The 17,725-nt window shown below is 42.7% G+C and overlaps 1 protein-coding gene across 3 annotated transcripts in view; it reads right to left on the reverse strand.

Annotated features, from left to right (window-relative positions):
- SNX10 (sorting nexin 10) overlaps positions 1-17,725 on the reverse strand; it is a 63,027-nt gene that overhangs the window by 30,311 nt on the left and 14,991 nt on the right. The window contains exon 1 of one of the 3 annotated variants that reach the window (XM_064487492.1): positions 9,167-9,365. The exons of 1 other annotated variant lie outside the window; for it this stretch is intronic. The gene's annotated coding sequence lies outside the window, so the exon portion shown is untranslated. Of the gene's footprint in view, positions 1-7,174; positions 7,280-9,166; positions 9,366-17,725 lie in introns of those variants that run through there. One more of the 3 variants, XM_010995397.3, reaches the window with a different exon arrangement.

Genomic DNA, 17,725 nt, shown 5'->3' on the forward strand with positions numbered 1-17,725 from the left:
GGGCTGCTGCCCAATTCATGATCGTTCAATAATGCGGATTAGATCTTTAAAATCTACTTGGTTGAATTTTTGTTATTCAACAGAAGAAACGGTGACCCAAACATAAATTATGGAAGATTTTTATTGCATGTAAAATATAATAGCAGATTCAAATGAACAAAGAGGCACTACTTTCATGAGACAAGAGAAACTGTCACCTGGTACTGGACCTTACTATGGCATTTTCTGACGGGGAGAAGGAAATTAAATGATAGCACATAGTATGGTTTGAGATAAAAGGTCAGTTGCCTATAATTTAGCAAACCAAAGCCGCTAATCAGAAATTACCCCCCTGACAACTATACCCTTCTGGGGGCTTGTAAAATTTTAGACTTGTTTAGATCTCCAAATTCCCCAGGCTAGCTCATGTGTCTGTCATAATAACGGACATGGAGAATTCTTGCCTCACTGAAAGGCTTACACAAACGAGTGTGGAAATCTGCCTCCAAGTGACCATCAGCAAGGCTGACCTCGGAGCATATTCTCTCCTCACCACCACTGGGAGCCACAGTGCACACATGTGCTCACCCACTGCAATCCATCCTCCCTCCCATCTCCCTTCCTCTCAAAAATTAATAATCTCTACAAAGATACACTGTACAACACTGGGAATGTAGCCAATGTTTTATAATAACTATAAATGAGTATAACCTTTCAAAATTGTGAATCACTATATTGTACACCTGTAACTTATACAATACTGTACATCAACTATACTTCAATAAAAAGAAGAATTATTAAATCTCACAACCAGCCCAAACAACAGGGATGATTTCTGAAACCTTGTTCAAGTTAGAGCTGGGCACACACGGATAACAGATCTACATGGGGCCCCCCAACCCCGCCCTGGGGAACATGGCAGCTACAGAGACTTGTCTAGGAAGCCCAACATGTGTCTTCATAACTGCATCATTGCCTTGAGAGCATGACTTGCCAGAACCAGAAACTTCGGGAGAAACCTGCCTCCACTATCCACCTTGGACTAAATATTCTATAAAATAGAAAATGACTGTGAAACATAGAATTCTCTAGAGCAGAGGTCAGCCATTTTTTCCTATGAAGGGCCAAATGGTAACTATTTGAGGCTTTGCAGGTCAGACTCTGCTGCAACTATTCAAGTCTGCAACTTGTAGTAAGGAAGTCCCCACAGATGATAAACAGTCAAATGAACACAACTGTGTTCCAGTAAAACTTAATCCATCCGCAAATTTACTTTTATTTGTCCAAATGTCCATAAACCAATGAAGGGATAAGCCAAACGTGGTGCGTCTACACATATAATGGAATATTATTCAGCCTTAAAAAGGAAGGAAATTCTGACACACTCTACAACACGGATGAACCTTGAGACATTATGCTAAGTGAAATAATCCAGTCACAAAAAGACAAGTACTTTATGATTCCACTTATTTTATAAGGTTTTAAAGTAGTCAAATTCATAGAAACAGAAAGTAGAAAGGTGGTTGCCAGGGGCTGGAAAGAAGGGGAAATGGAGAGTTCTTGTTTAATGGGTATGGAGTTTCAGTTTTGCAAAATGAAAACGATCCAAAGATCTACAATGTCACACAACCACGTGAATATACTTAATGCTACCTAACTGTACACTTGAAACAGGCAAGATGGTAAATTTTATATTTTAAAATTTCTTAAAATTTTTTAATTTTTTGAAAAAAAAGCCAATAATTTCAAATGTTTAACCTTGCTATAAACAAGTACAAATCAAAATGAAATAACACATTTCTGTCTATGGAATTAGAATGTTTCTTTAATGACAGCTGTTGCTGGCAAGAATCATGTGAAATGGGACTGAATGCTGCTGGTAGGAATGTGAGCTATTTCAATATTTCTGAAAGACAATTCGGCCATATATTTCAAAAGCATTTTTAAATTGCTTATGTTCTTTGACTCAACTATTCCATGTCTGGAAACTCAACCTAAAAAAACCTGTCAGATGTGCAAAAAAATTTTATGTGAATATTCACAATGAATATTTTTCATAAAAAAAAATCAAAGAAAATAGAAACCTAAATGTCCATAAGTAGTAGATTAGAATAACTGAATTATGGTAGGACTGCATAACAGATCACCTTGTAGACATTCCAAACTACATTACAGAAGAATATTAAATAATCGGGACTGTTCCAGAAGTATTAAGTGATATTTTAAGTATATTTTTATTTCCTACTTATTTATTTAAGACCTGGAGCCTACATATGACAAGTCAACAGTGGTCACTTCTGAGTGGTGGGATTCTAGTTGGTTTTGTTTCCTTCCTTTTTGCATTTTTCCAAAAGTTTGTTAAAGTCAGAAAACCATTTTTTTCTTTTGTTTAATTGAAATATAGTTGATTCATAATGTTGTGTTAGCTGCTGGTGTACAGCACAGCAATTCAGTCATACATAGTCTTTTTCATTATAGGTTACAGAAAACCATATATTTTTAAAAAGAAAGTAAAACTTAATTACTCAATTACTTTTATTATTTCCCCTTCCCCAAAACAAAAACAGCTAATTTCACTTTCTATGTTTATTTCATTTCCTCCTATGATGTTCAGAAATTTTTCTATTTAAATAAAAAAATCACTGACTTCTTACCTTCATCTATATAAGGATATGCCATCAGCGAAATTATTTAAAATTCAAAGTAGAATTTAGTGCCAGTTTTCCCCAGATCTTCTCTCCGTGCTATCTATGTCCTTTCTGTGGTAAGGAGTGGGGGCGGGGGTGAGGGGCGGCGGCATGGCCCTCCCAAATCTCTCGGGGAGGCTCTCTGCCAGAGTCTTGGTGGAGGGGCAACTCAACAGGTAGCCCTGTTTTCTATCACCTGAGAGGATCCTCCCCAGATACAAGAGACAGCATCAGTGACAGGCATCAGACTGGAGGCAAGCCCGTCCACAGCTCAGTCAGGCGACTGAGGCACAGCTTGGAACGGAAAGCAAGGAGGGCTGGGCACTGGCTCCCTCCCAGCAGGTGGACTAGGAAACACCGAGACTTGGCTTCTCCGGGTCTTGAAGCTAGGAAACGATGATGAGGAAATGGAGACATAATGACATCTTAACTGGAGTTTTAAGGGATCAGAACTTAGACAAAAGCCATGATGTAGAAAAAAGATCTCTTGAGATAGTAAAGAAACTGGCCACCAGAAAGGCTGAATTTTAGAAGCCGGCTTCAGCTGCTGATGTCCGCAGGGCAGCCTGGAGCCAGCGCACAGAGCTCTTACTTCCCCAGTGGTTTAAGTGCCCAGTGTCTCCTGGGTTCCCATGCACAGCATCCTTATGATAAGCACCCCTTTACTTGAGGTAGCTTGAGGAGATGCCAATTTGTGTGATCAAAAGAACTCAACAAAAAAGCAAAAGAAAACATGAGCACTGGACTGAAGTGGGGCAGCCATGCACTTCCGAGGGGGGCCGGCCAGGTGTGCAGAACCATCTGTAAACTAGGCCCAAGCAGTTCTTCCTCAGTCTGATCTCAGAACTTTAAAAACGCAAACCAAAATGGAAAAACGAGCAGAAATCTGAAATTCAGTTAAAGTTGGAAAGACAAATAAAATCACCATTAAATTTTTCCAGCATTTGTCACACACACACATAAATATATTAAAGAGGGTAAGCAGTCTAAAAAATGCTGGTTCACAACACATAAGATAAAAACCGTTAACTGGCTAATCTCTACACAGGTTCCATCTGTGGTCATGAATATGATGCTAGGCCAAATTTAGGGTTTCAAATCTAGAAACAAGAAAAACTATATAGAGAATTTTACCCTCATGACTACTTTGGTGGCATCTACAAAAAGTGCTACCTTGGACTTACAGATGCTCTGGACGCAGGCATGTGTGTGTTGGACCCGACCTCCACCTTCCTACGTATACACGCTAAGGAGAGCCACCCAGAACATGACAAAGCATGAGGAGAATAAACAGAATTGAAGGAAAGACGCCATAAATAGCAGATGTAGGAGACAGGAGCTGCCCACTACAGCAGACGGGCAGGTAATGCAGTACTTCCTAACTTGGGCTGTGACATTCTCTCTCCTCAAAACAACCCTAACCTCCCAGATCAAATCCAAAAACACTTTTTACACTTCCTGAAAAGTCCCCTTCCTTTTTTATGCTACTAAGTGTCTCCTAATTTGTGATTCATCTGGGATTCTCATTTTCCCCTTTAAGAAAAGCAGATAAATTTCAAAAGTTGGGGGAGAGGAATTAGTAATTTAAATGTCAGTGTAAATTAGTCCAACGAGATTGCATTCTTATCAACCCAGAACGATAAATCTTCAGCTACTCACCTCCCTCCCGCACCTCCACCATCACACAAAACCATTGGTTCTGGGGTTTACAGAGTTCTTTGCAGGCTCATGTGTCCCTCAGTGCCCTGCCACAGGATTATGAGAGACCTAAGAACACACTTCCTGAAGAACAGCAGAAAATTCCCTGCTCTTCCTTCCTGCCAACAGTTAGAGACATTTTTTCAACTCTCCACTCACTCTACCCCTTCACCTGGTAAGAGGACTTTTCAGAACTACTACCATGACTTCCCATCAAAATACTACCTGAAGTATAGCATCAAAAGAACACAATAACTGGGATTGAATTTACCAAAGGAAGCGTAAAACATACACTCTGAAAACTACAGAACACTGCTGAAAGAAACTAAAGAAGATCTAAGTAAACAGAAAAACATCCCATGTTTATGCACTGGAAGACTTAACATTGTTAAGATGACAATTCTCCCCAAACTGATCTACAGATTCAATGCAGTCTCTACCAGAATCCCAGATGAATCCTTTGTGCAAACTGACAAGCTTATTCTAAAATTCATATCTAATTGCAAGAGGTCAAAAACAGCCAAAACAACCCTGAAAAAGAAGAACAAAATAGGAGGACTCTCACTTCCTGATTTCAAAAGTACTACAAAGCAGTAGTACTCAAGACAGTATGGAATTGGCACAAGGAGAAACAAACAGATCAATAGAATAGAGAGTCCAGAAAGAAAACCATACCTTTGTGGTTAACTGATTTCACCAAGGATGCCAAAACCATTCAATGGGGAAAGAACAGTCTTTTTAACAAGTGGACAGTCACATGTAAAAGAGTGAAGTTGAACCCCTACCTTATACCATATATAAAAATTAATTCAAAATAGATCAAAGACCTAAACGTTAATAGCAAACACTATGAATCTTAGAAGAAAACAGATAAATCATGGCCCTGGATTTAGCAAAGGATTCTTAGATATAATACCAAAAATATAACCAACAAAAGAAAAAATAGAAATTAGACTTCACAAAAATTAAAAACTTTTGTCCTTCAAAGGACATTATCAAGAAAGGGAAAAGACAATGCATAGAATGAGTGAAAATATTTGCAAATCATTTATCTGATAAGAGATTGGTAACCAGACTAAAGAACCCTTACGACTCAGTAATAAAGACTTAAGAATTTAATGTATAATATGGTAACTACAGTTGATAACGTTGTATTGTGTAACTGAAGTTTCTAACAGAGTAGACTTAAACGTGCTCACCAAAAAAAAAAAAAAAAAAAAAAAAGAAGAAGGTAAATAAGTGAGAAGATTGATGGGCTAATTAACTTGACGGGAGAAACATCTTTTCACAATGTATACATATATCACATCATCACATTGTATACTTTAAAGATCTTACAAATTTGTCAAATGAACCTCAATAAAGCTGGAAAAATGATAATAAAAAAAGACTAGTAACTCAATTCAAAAATGAGCAAAGGATCCTGAATAGACAAGGAAGATGCACAAATGGACAATAAGCACATGAAAAGATGTTCGTCAGTCATCAGGGAAAATCAAATCAAAACCACAGTGAGATAACACTTCACTCCCACTAGGCTGGCTAGAATCAAAAAGTCAGATAATAACAAATCTTGGCAAGAATGTGGAGAAATTGGAACCTTCATATATTGCTGGTGGAAATATAAAATGGTGCAGCCACTTTGGAAAATAGTCTGGCAGTTTCTCAAACAATTAGACATAGTTACCATTTGACCCAGCAATTTAAATTTTAAGTATATACCCAAGAGAAATGAAACATATGTCCCCAGAGAAATTAGTATATAAATATCATCAGCATTATTCATAATAGTCAAAAGATGGAAACAAACCAAATGTCCAGTAGTGGATGAACAGATAAACAAACGGTGGTATAGCTATACAATGGAATATTATTCAACAATAAAAAAGAATGGAGTAGACACATGCCACACCGGTGATGAACCTTGAAAACATCATGTTAAAGTGAAAGAAGCCAGTCACAAAAATTCACATAGTAAATGACTCCATTCACATGAAAGTCCAGAATAGGGAATTCTATAGAGACAGAAAATAGATTCCAGGATGCTTGGTGCTTGGGTGCAGAGGGTGGAGGGGTGGAGGCTGAGGGAACAGAGGTGACAGCTAAAGGACAATGAAATGAGGTAATCAAAATATCCTAAAATTGACTGTGGTAGTAGTTGCACAGATTTGTGAATATACTAAAACCCACTGACTTGCACACTTTACTTGGGAAATTGTACAGTGTGTAGATAATACAATAAAGCTGTTTAAAAAAAAAAAAAAAAAGGAAGTACTATCTGAAACCCTGAGACCCACCCATTTCACTCAAGATCTCTCACGTCCCTCAAACTGCAAACCACAACGTCTGCCAAGCTGAAATCTCCCCAGGCATCACCCTCCCCTGGGTTCTCTCATCACTACCTGTCTCTGACCCCATCCCTCCTCTGCCATCTCCTCTTGTAAATGTCCACTGTGCCCCAGGAACTCTCAGCCTGGAGGCAGCTAATGCCCCATATCTGCCCATCTCAGCAGCTGTTATCTTAGCTAAGGCTCTGGCTTCTCCACCCTCACCTTCCCTGGAAACCCTCCCACATCCAAGTGCTCATTTCCTCAGCACGCCCATTTCTCAGCACCAGGTGAAATCAAATTCCCCTGGCCACTGTTATCTCCAGACAATAACCCACCAGACAGTACCCAGGACCCAGGAATGTGACCGACGCCCCTCTCCTCACTTGCTGGCATGACTCCCTTCCCTCCAGGTTCCTGTCCTCCTCCTCCAGCCTGCTCCTCCCCACTTTTCCTGATCCCCCCGAGGAGGACCTCACTCACCGGGAGGACCCAACAGTCCCTGGTCTCGCCTTAGTCTGTCTCCTTTCTTCCTGTGACCTGACCCTTTGTTTACCAACAACGTGTTTACCATGTGGCCACATCCGAACCAGGAACTATTCTCTGAAATGGAAAACTAAAAGTCCCCTCTGACCACCTTCCTGTTCTCACTTCCTCATTCTCATCTCATTGCTCTTTACTTGAAGGAAAAGCCTCCAGAACTTTTGATCCTGCCCTTCTTAGTCTCCCTCTGGGCTGCACTTCCTTCCGCCATTCATATACTCTCCCTGCCAGCACCTTTACTCTCCTGTTCATTGACACACAGCTGCTCTGTCAGTCCCCAGACACCGATCTGCAGAGCCTGTCTCCTCCACTTTCTCTCTTGTCCTGACCACTACTGAGGAAAAATCTGGTCGTTTCCATGACAGGCTCCATCACCAGGTTGTGAGTTCCAGCCTAAGTGGGGCCCTCCAGGGTTCAGGAGTCCTTCCACTCATCCAGGCAGCTTCAGGCATTCACCTCTCGCCTCCAGCTTCCTCCCTCCTCCCGGTCTACTCCTCCTCTGTCATCTGAGAACTGCATTTCCCACTTCATGGAACAGAAAGACCATCAGGTTTACACTCTTCATCTTGGTCCTCTGACCCCTTGAAATCTACCCACATATTCACCCACTTCCCTTGGTCTCAAAGAAAAGCAAAAAACTCCTGTTTTCATGATCTTTTCTCCCCTACCTTCTCCAAGACTTCAGTCCATCCATTATCCCACCCCTTGAAGAACTCCAACTTCTTTCTTTTCACTAGTCCCTCCTCCTTCTCCAACAAACAAGCTCAGGCTCTTCTTATCCCGGTGTAGATGGGCAGCCCTGGCTAATTCATTAACCTATGAAAGACCAGGACTGCTGCATTCGTCAGAGATGGGGCAATGAACAAGACAACCAGGGCCCGGGTTTCACTTACATCAGAGTGAGAGAACCAAACTCTCCAAAATGGACTACTCGGCCATAAAAAAGAATGAACTCTTGCCATTTGCAACAACACGGATGGACTTGGATGACATTATGCTAAGTGCAATAAGTCAGACAGAGAAAGACAAATACTGTATGATGTCACTTATATATGGAATCTAAAAAATACAACAAACTAGTGACTATAACAAAAAAGAAGCAGATTCATGGATACAGAGAACAAATTTGTGGTTACCAGTGGAGAGAGGGAAGGGGGAAACAATATGGGGTAGAGGATTAAGAGGTACAAATCATTATGCAACAATAAAAAAAATAAGCTACAAAAATATATTGTACAACACAGGGAATATAGCCAATATTTTACAATAACTATAAATGGAGCATAACCTTTAAAAATTGTGAATCACTATATCACATACCTGAAACATAAAATATTGTACAACAACTATACTTCTACTAAAAAAAAAATAATGAAGAGCTTAATGAAGAAAATGAAACAGGATGATGTGATCAAGAGTGACTACGGGGATTTGGTGGGGACTGGTTCACACTCGGGTCATCAGAGAAGGCTTCTCTGAGGAGGTGACATTTGAGCGGAAACCTGAAAGGCGGGAGGGAGCCAGTACAAGGCAGTCTGGGGTAAGAGCACTCCAGGACAAGCAACCAGCCGGTGCCAAAGCCCCAAGGCAGAATGCGCTTGGCTTAACTGGGGAGCCAAGGAAGCCATGGGGCTGGAGTGTAGTAGATGAGAGAGATGAGCTCAGAGAGGGAGGCAGGTGCCCTGTGGGCCACAGTGAAGAATCTGGCAGCCATGGGGACATTTTCAGCAGGTGAGAGACATAATCTGACTTATGTATTAATGGGATCCCTCTGGCTGCTGGGCAGGGAGTGGTCTATCTGGGACCAGAGAGGGAGCAGGGAGGCCTGCTGGGGGGCTACTGACAGGGTGCAGAGCAGAGGTGATGGTGGCTCAGACACAGGAGTAGCAGCAGAGATGTACACGAGGGGACGTGGTGGTGGTGCTCCCTCACCTGTGCTTATCCAATTGGAAGAGAAAGTGATGACCACGGTTGCTAGGAGAGAGGACCACAGCATCTATTCAAGAAGGGCTCTGTGAGACATGCCGCAGGGGAAGGAGACAGACACTCACTGCCGCTCCGGGCCTGCAGTGAGGCCCACACGAGGGAGAGGGCATTCTTCTCCCCACCTCTGACTACACCCTGAAGGCTCATCTTGACTTGCAGACAGTGATGTCGTGTTCCTGGGGGACGTGAGCAGTTTCCGTGGTGAGGCACCACACGTGGCTTCTCGGCAGAAGCCACAGACTCACTGTCATCTTCCGCTTTAGTCAGAGAAGTTCCCCAAAGGGCCACTGGAAGCCCTCCCCTCTTCCTGTCCACACGCAGTCTCCATCTCAGCCACCACCCCCACACCCCATGCAAAGGAGTTCAGAACCAGAAGGGCCCTGGAGGCTGGCCTGGACACCTCCTGTCGGACATCCCCATCCAGACATCCTGCAGGCACCTCAAACTGACCATGTCTAATCCAGGCTAGCTGTCACGTGACACCTCTTCCTGGCCCTTTAGAAACCAGCCAATTCGCCCACTTCCTATGTTGTCCACTGTAGTTAATGGTCTCAGCACCCACAATTGGACTCAAGTGAGAATCACAGAGACTGTCTTTGATTGCTTCCTTTCCCTTACTTTCCAGATTCAACTGGTCAGCAAGCCTTGACCATCCTCTCTAAATGCCTCCTAAGTCCATCCCTTCCCCTCAGCCTCCAAGGTCACTGGCCTAATTTAGGCTCTATTCATTGCTCTCCTGGACTCGAGCTGGAACAGTGGTAGATTCCCGAGCCCAACACATAGCAAGTGCTCATAAACGACTTTTGAACAAATGAGAGAGTGCATGAATGAAGAGAAGGATTGAGTGAACAGATGAGTGAGGAAATCAAACAGAAGAATCATGCACACTGTGTAGAAACAAGAGAACTAAGAATATATAGTGTAATGGAGGAGAGGCAACCAGGCGGCCCTAGGCATCAGGTGACAGAGGTGCTGTGGGGCGAGGGGGGCGGAAAACAACACAGGCTGCCTTCCAGTTGTCAGCTACTAAACCTGGCACTTCACACATAGTCCACACATGACTCCCCCAACAACCATGTGATATATTGTGCTCCAGATGGTGAAACTGACATTCAAAGAAGTTAAATAACCATCCAAGGTCACCCAATTCATAAGGGGCAGGGTTCAGGCTCGAACCTCCGCAGGCCCCAAATCTCATGCTGGTTAGTGGACGCAGGCTTACAGGACAGGCCAGACTTCGAAAGCTAATAATAGCCAACGCCCAGAGAGCGCTTCTGACCAAGTCACTGTTCTAAGCACTTTACATATATCCTCATTAAAAAGTCCTATGAGTAGTATCCCCATTTTATAGTTAAGGAAACAAAGGTACCAAGAAGTTAACAAGTAATTTGTCAAAGGTCATACAGCCATGGATGCGATGGAATTAACCTCATGCTGTGTTGTCTTAATGATGGAGGTAAGACGGCAGAGGTGGGCTCCGGGTGGAGGGAACAGTACCATTACCCTCAGGGAGGCAAGAAGTGCAAGTCACATTTGGCAACAGGAAGTGGCTCATTGTGGCTGGGATCGAGGGGTAGTGGAAAGTGAGACCCCAGAGAAAAGATGGGATCAGACACGCAGCTTCCTGTCACCTGGTCCAGGGCCACGGGCCTGTCTTGTTTGATGTGTAAAGTGCCTCCCTCTTCCACAAGGTAGTGAACAGCTGGAGGAGCGTGTTCACCGTTTTCTTAACCAAGGAATTTAATTCTCTTGCATCTGAAGGTGGGGAAGCTAAAAAGGCAAAGGAATAACTGATTTGTTCAAGGTCTTACTATTAACTAGACAGTACAACCTCCCCCGTAGTCTACGAGGTAAACACCAGCGTCCTGACTCTTGGGCATGGATCTTTGACACACTTCTAGCTTGAAAAGCTTACGCATATTTTTTTAAGTCTTTCTCTGATTTTATTCACAGTCCTGTAAGTGTGAGCCAATGCGCTGCCTCACTTCTATGAGGTTACAAGTTGGTCAAATATAAATTTCTATTAGGAACGGTTTAGTAAAAACAAATGAAAAGGCATATCCAACTGCTTTTGGGAAGAGGGGAGGAAAAAAGAAACAAAAAGACCCAGTCTGCCAAGTCATCTAAGCAAGTCTGCCAAGTCATCTAAGTAAGCCCTTAGGCCATTCTGAACCTACCAGACTTGTAATCTCATCAGTCACAGGAAAAGGTCACCTTGGAACCCACAAGTGCTACTCCAGTTCCTTCCTTCGTGAAAACCCAGGCCTGGCTGGGGGTATGGTCACAGCTTCAAAGCCTCCCAGCTCGAAGGAGACCAACATGGTCATTCCCCATGGTCAGGAGGACAGACTAAGTAAAAAAGCCCAAAGAAATGTTCTGTGACCTCTGAAAGTAAATATTCTACAGAAAATTATTATTTTCATATATTTTAATTCAAATGAGATTTAAAATAGAATAATTGAGGAAGTTTGAAAAAAAGAGAAGTCAAATTATCACGCATAACTGGGCATAACCATATAAGCCCAGGTTAGTCAGGGCAACCCTGGTTTATACTTATCACGCAACTAGTAACAGCTTGCACACACGCACACAGACACTTGAGGAGTATTCAAAAGTGTCATGGTTAAAATGGTCAGTTATTTCTGGTTACCCTGGCATAATCCACCACCATAAACAATCATCATCATAATTTTGGTATGGGGGGAGGGTGTAGCTCAAGTGGTAGAGCGCATGCTTAGCATGCATGAGGTCCTGAGTTCAATCCCCAGTACCTCCTCTAAAAATAAAGAAATAAACCTAATTACCTCCCCCAACCAAAAAACTAAACCAAACAGATAATTTTGGTATATTTCTTCCTTTTTCTCATGTGCATATTTTTTAGCACTATCATCATAAATGGTTTCACAAGCCTGTATCTTCTTTTCTTCCATTTTCATTACAACAACAGCATTGCATGTTCCTGGATAATAAGTCACAGGATTCCACTGAGTAGATGTTACCTTTCCTCTAGTATTGAACACTTAGGTGGCCTCAAGACAGTTTTAAAGGAAATGAATTTGTCGGGTACTTAGAGGACCAGTGTTCAAACCTCAAGAGAAACTCCAACCCAAGTGAAGAAGAGGCAAAAAATAATAATAATTAGCAGCGAATTTCACAAATTCTATTTTTATGACCAGTGTAGTCCCCTGTTCCCTTCTAGACCAACTAACCTCATTATTCCCTGACCAAGGGTCCCTGGACCCAATTCCAGCATATGTGTGTGGACACCAACAAGCAATTCCGGGACACCAGTAGGATGTCAACTCAGCTCTGACACTAATCTACCCAGAGAGAGAATCAGACTCTACAGGAACTGGGCTCATTCCCACAAGACCACCCTCCGCTTCAGATGCCAGCTGCAAGCCCAGCTTGCTGTCACTTGTGCTTCTGTTACCTGGCTCTGCAAGCTGGCTGCTCCAATGGCTCCCTCCGCGGGTGCAATTAATTGGCTAGAATAGCTCACAGAACTCAGGAAAACCCATTTACTCACTAGGTCACCAACTTATTACAAAAGGATATTAAAAGATGCAAATAGCGGCCAAATGAAGAGATACATAGGGCGAGATCCCAACCAAAGGCACTTCTGTCCAAGTGGAGCTTGGGGCTGGCACAGCAGCACGTGGAAGTGTTTTGGTTCCCAAGTGTCTGAAAAAGCCAACAGGCTGTCTATCTGGAATTTTAAGGAAGCATCACTACATAGTCATGACTGACTAAATCCTTGGCCCATGGTGACTGATTCAATCTCAAGCTCCTCTTCCCCACCCACTAGAAATCAGAGGGTGACACTGAAAGTTCCAGCCCTCTAATCAGGCAGTTGGCTCTCCTGGCAAACAGCCCCCACCCTTGGGTAGGATCCAAAAGTCACCTTCCTTGAAATGTTTTCAGGAACCAAGGACAAGAGACTAAATATTATCCCATTGCTCTTATTAGTAAGGAAATTCCAAAGTTTTGGGAGCTGTGAGCCAGGAACTGAGGTCATCTGAATGACCAAACATATATTTCTCCTATAAATCACAATATCATATTCCCTTTCACAAATACTTATCGAGCACCCACTATTTCCAGGCACCATGGTAGGAGGTGTATAGACACACAGCCTGTCGGCACCACTTCTAAACGTATCCTTGATCTCATCACCATCTGTGCTGGTGAACCTAGTTCTGGTCACCATCACCTCTCAACTGGACTGCTGACACAGCCTCCCACATGGCTTTCCAGTCTTGCCCATACAACCCATGCTCCAGACTTGCAGAGTTATCCTCTCTGTGCAAAATTCAGATCAAACACCTCTCCTGCCTAAAACCCCGCCACGGCTGCCCCCTGCAATAAGAATAAAGTCCAAATCCTGTGTCATGACTTATAAGCCCCACGCAGTCTGATCCTGGCCGACATTCCTGCTTCACCGCCTTCCACTCTCTTCTTTACGCTCTGCCCCCGGGCCTTCTCCCCATCTTTCATACACACCAACTTCGTTCCATCCCAGGCCCTCAGTACTTACTACTTCCTCTTTCTAGAACGGTTTTCTCTAGATCTTTTCCGACTGTGTTCCCAGCTCAAATGTCACCAGAGTCATCTTTGCTGCAAACCCTTAACTAAGGTTTCCTCTCGAAGTCATTCTTTTTTCAATTACACTATTTTGTTTTCCTTATGTAACTCAACACAGTCTGAATCCATATTATTTGTTTATATGTTATTTTTGCCTGCCTCGCCAAAACCGGGGGAAGCGGTCAGTGCTGAATCTCTGACTTCATGGGACTGAGGTGCCCCAGGGAAGGAACCTTGGCCAAGGTGGTCCAGCCAGGAGAGGGCCCAGGGGAAGGAGTCACAAAATGGACCAAATTAAACTAAGCCAGTGGCAGTCTTTTTCAAAGAAGGCTAATCTTGTGATCTTGTCCACGATGTAAAGTCCAAAGGTTAACAAAATACTGGGAAGGAAAACAAATACTGGGGAGTGGGAAAGAAAACCAAGACTGGCCTTATTCTAGGAGCAGGCTTGGCACAGCTGAGTTCTCTGTGAATTCATCTGGACTGAAGCAAAAGTCAAAATTGAAAATTGCTACCTTCACAAATTTGAAAAGGGTGAACCAGCTAGGAGAATCATCACACCCACAAACTAGCGGTGTCCAGGCACGGGGCTCCAGGCTGCCGCTGCTCTGCCCGCCTCGTGGAAACAGAAGACACCATCCGACCCAAGTCAGGCCAGTGCTCACGCTGCCACCTTGACCGGAACGCAGGGTTACTGGCTCTAAAGTCTAGAGCGCATGCACCCTTCGACCCAGCATCCCTACTTCTGGGAAGGGATCCTTAAGAAAGGCCAGCACCCAGGTGCCAAGCCACACTTTGAGTGTGAGACTGCTCACTATGGCCGTGTTAATAACTGAAAAAGTTGCAACAACTGAATGCCCATTCGTAACAGAATGATTAAACAAAGTGGGACGTATTCATGGATTACCTTGTCGCTGTTCAAAAAAGGGAAATCTGTAAGTGCTGACGTGGGGGGATGTCCACAAGTGGAAACAAACTGCAGAACAATGTGCAATGTGATCTCACTGTTTAAGTGTGTACATGGATATGCTTGGGGATGCACAGAAAAAGATTCCAGAAGGATACATGCCAAAGTGCATGCAACTGGGACAGGGGAGGACTTCGTGTTTCATTTGTTTTTTTTTTCCTTCATACACTCTTGAATTGCTAACAACTTTTATTTTTAATATATTACATTTGTGATTTGAAAATACAGATAAAATAAGTATGTAAATATATCTAACATATATAAAATAAACAAGCACCCCCACAGTCATCTTTACTCCTCTTGCTGAGTCGGGAAAAATCAATTATTAGGAAAGAAAACAAGCCTGGAGAAGTGATCTCTCAACTCTCTCCAGCAGTTGTTTGATATTTCTCCCTCCTTGAGCTGACACGTCAGGTTGTATTTTCATTTAGTTCGGATCAAAAAGAACACTTAATTCCTGAAGCAGGGTTTGCATTAGCAGAAAACAAAGCAAAAAGTGCAGAGCAACTCCAGATGCTCTGGGCACAAGCTCTGCCCCGTCTGCGGCAGCATTAGGCACTGACAGCCAACGGCTTTACTGGCCAATGGTCTCGCTGATACGCCTTTCCAACTCCACCCACACAGCCTGCACCCATCTCTGAGTATATTATTTATTTATAATACACCCTCCCCTTGCTACCAAATGAATGTGAAGTATTTCCCCAATAGATTTAAGGCAGCAAACAATAACTAACCTGAAGATGGCAAAGCTATTAACTTGGGAACTGAGGTAAGAATGAGGAAGAAGCTAAATTGTTATTTCAAGTATAAACTCCTAACATTCATAAGCATATTTAATTTTTGGTTGATGTACACTAATACTTCTTAAGGTCTGTACTGCAAAACCAAGGATTATAACAATCAAGAAAATAATCCAGAAAGACATTGCTACAGTATCTACTTCTGATTCATTGAACAAATAGATCTAAATTCAACAAGCTTCCCCGTGCTCTTCAAAGGCCACCAACATTTTTTATAAGCTTTTCTCATGACCATGTAAGTATAATAAATTTTTTGACACATACCTACTTTGCTGACACAGGGATTTGATAATCTTTAAAAACTAGCTTAAAAGGCAGCATCAAACTGTTTAGAATTCAGGTTTGGAGGTATTAACATCCGAGTTCAAATCCCAACTATGGCACTCATGGCTGTTCTGACCTTGGACAAGTTACTTAACCTCTCTGAGCCTCAGTTTTCTTGTAAACGGGGAAAAAGCATTCTTAATAGTGCCTATTTCGTAGGGTTCCTGTGAGAATTAAATCCGATAACGTACCTAAAGCACTTAGCAAGTGTTCAATAAAAATTAAGTCTTGGTACCTTTTTCTCCAAAATTTAAGAACAATGGAAGGTGCAAAAAACTATAATACTCCAACAAAAAGTTGAATTGGATATTTCCATATACATGTACATCTCCGCAGATCGAAGAGAGAAAAGCAAGACCTGCCTTTCTCAAAGGATGCAAAAGGACCCCTGCACATTTAACTGCAGGAAATATCCACATATAACTACACACAATGTGGCAAAAATCACTGGGCACATAAAACATGGTGTTGGTACTGAAAATACGCAATAGCCTAGCTATTCCTGATTAACTGCCATGAGAAATGCAGGAGATGGGATCTAATAATACTTGTGTCTTAAAATCCTAGTGTATTACAGTTGTTTCCAAGCATTCTGAATGTGACTTCACACCAATGGCTCCATAAGAGCCTTCCCCACATCTTGGATGCTGAGGACACCTGGCCTATTTGAAGACCATCATTAAATCTCCCTTTAGTCTCCATTTTCCAAGTTAACTATTCTCAAGGTATTTAGCACAGACAGTAATAAAAACAGCTACCATTTACGAGCGTCAACTACACGCTGGCACTGTGCTGAGGACACTATGTGCATTGTCTAATTTAATTCTCGCAATCATCCAGGTCACAGATGAAGACACTAAAGCTTAAACAGGTAAAGTAACTTGCTCAAGGTCACCACTGCAAGATCCCCGACTTGCTCAAGGGCAATGCTGCAATTCAAACTTATCTGTCACCAGATAACTACTACTCACTTTTCACATCTCAGTTCCAATCTCACTCACTCAGGGGACCCTGCCCTGACTCCCTCCAGCAAAGCCAAATGCCCCTCGTGACACTTCCCCTGCACCATCGTCTTCCTCTGTAGTTCTGATCTCAGTGATAGTTTTACCCTTATTGGTGTAGAAACTGAATGAATGTCTGTGTCCCCACTCAACAGTAGGCTTGGGGACAGCACAGCTCTCACTGTTCTTTATTTCGGATCTCTAACCCCTATCACAGTACCAGGCACATGATGGGTTCTCCTCACACATTTACACTGATTAAATGAATAAATGGGGAAAAACCGTGCTCAGCAGTCACCCAGCCGCTTGGGCACTGCACTAAGGAAGCACAGGCAGCTGGTGCTCGTCCACGTGTGGGCCCCACAAAGCCAGCTGCCCACTCAGGGGGCGGAGAGGACAGGATAACGCTGGGACAGAGGTCTTCTTCAGAACTGCAAGAGGAAGGACTTCAGGTGCAAAACCTTGCAGTGGTGAGACAGACAAAGCAGCATCTCTGCACTTGAAGGAGGGCAGTACGAGGTCTGGACTCCTCATCCACCCAATTGATATACTATTTTTGTGTATATATATTTTTATCCAATTAATATATTATTAACAATAAATGTTCCTCTGATTCATTTTGGCCAACTCTTTCCTCTCTATGTGGCTTACTTCTGTTTTGATTATTTTTCCTGCTATTTAATCTGCTTTCTAGTCCCTTCCTTGAACATCTTTTTTCTTTAAAGATTTTAAGCAGAATCACCTGCCGTTCACAGGCTAGGTTCTTAACACTTCACTGTGAAACTGAAAGCAACTGAAATAAAGGAAGCTACATACACAACAAAAGAGT

This window comes from Camelus dromedarius, chromosome 7, assembly GCF_036321535.1.
Source record: "Camelus dromedarius isolate mCamDro1 chromosome 7, mCamDro1.pat, whole genome shotgun sequence".
Lineage (NCBI taxonomy): Eukaryota > Metazoa > Chordata > Mammalia > Artiodactyla > Camelidae > Camelus > Camelus dromedarius.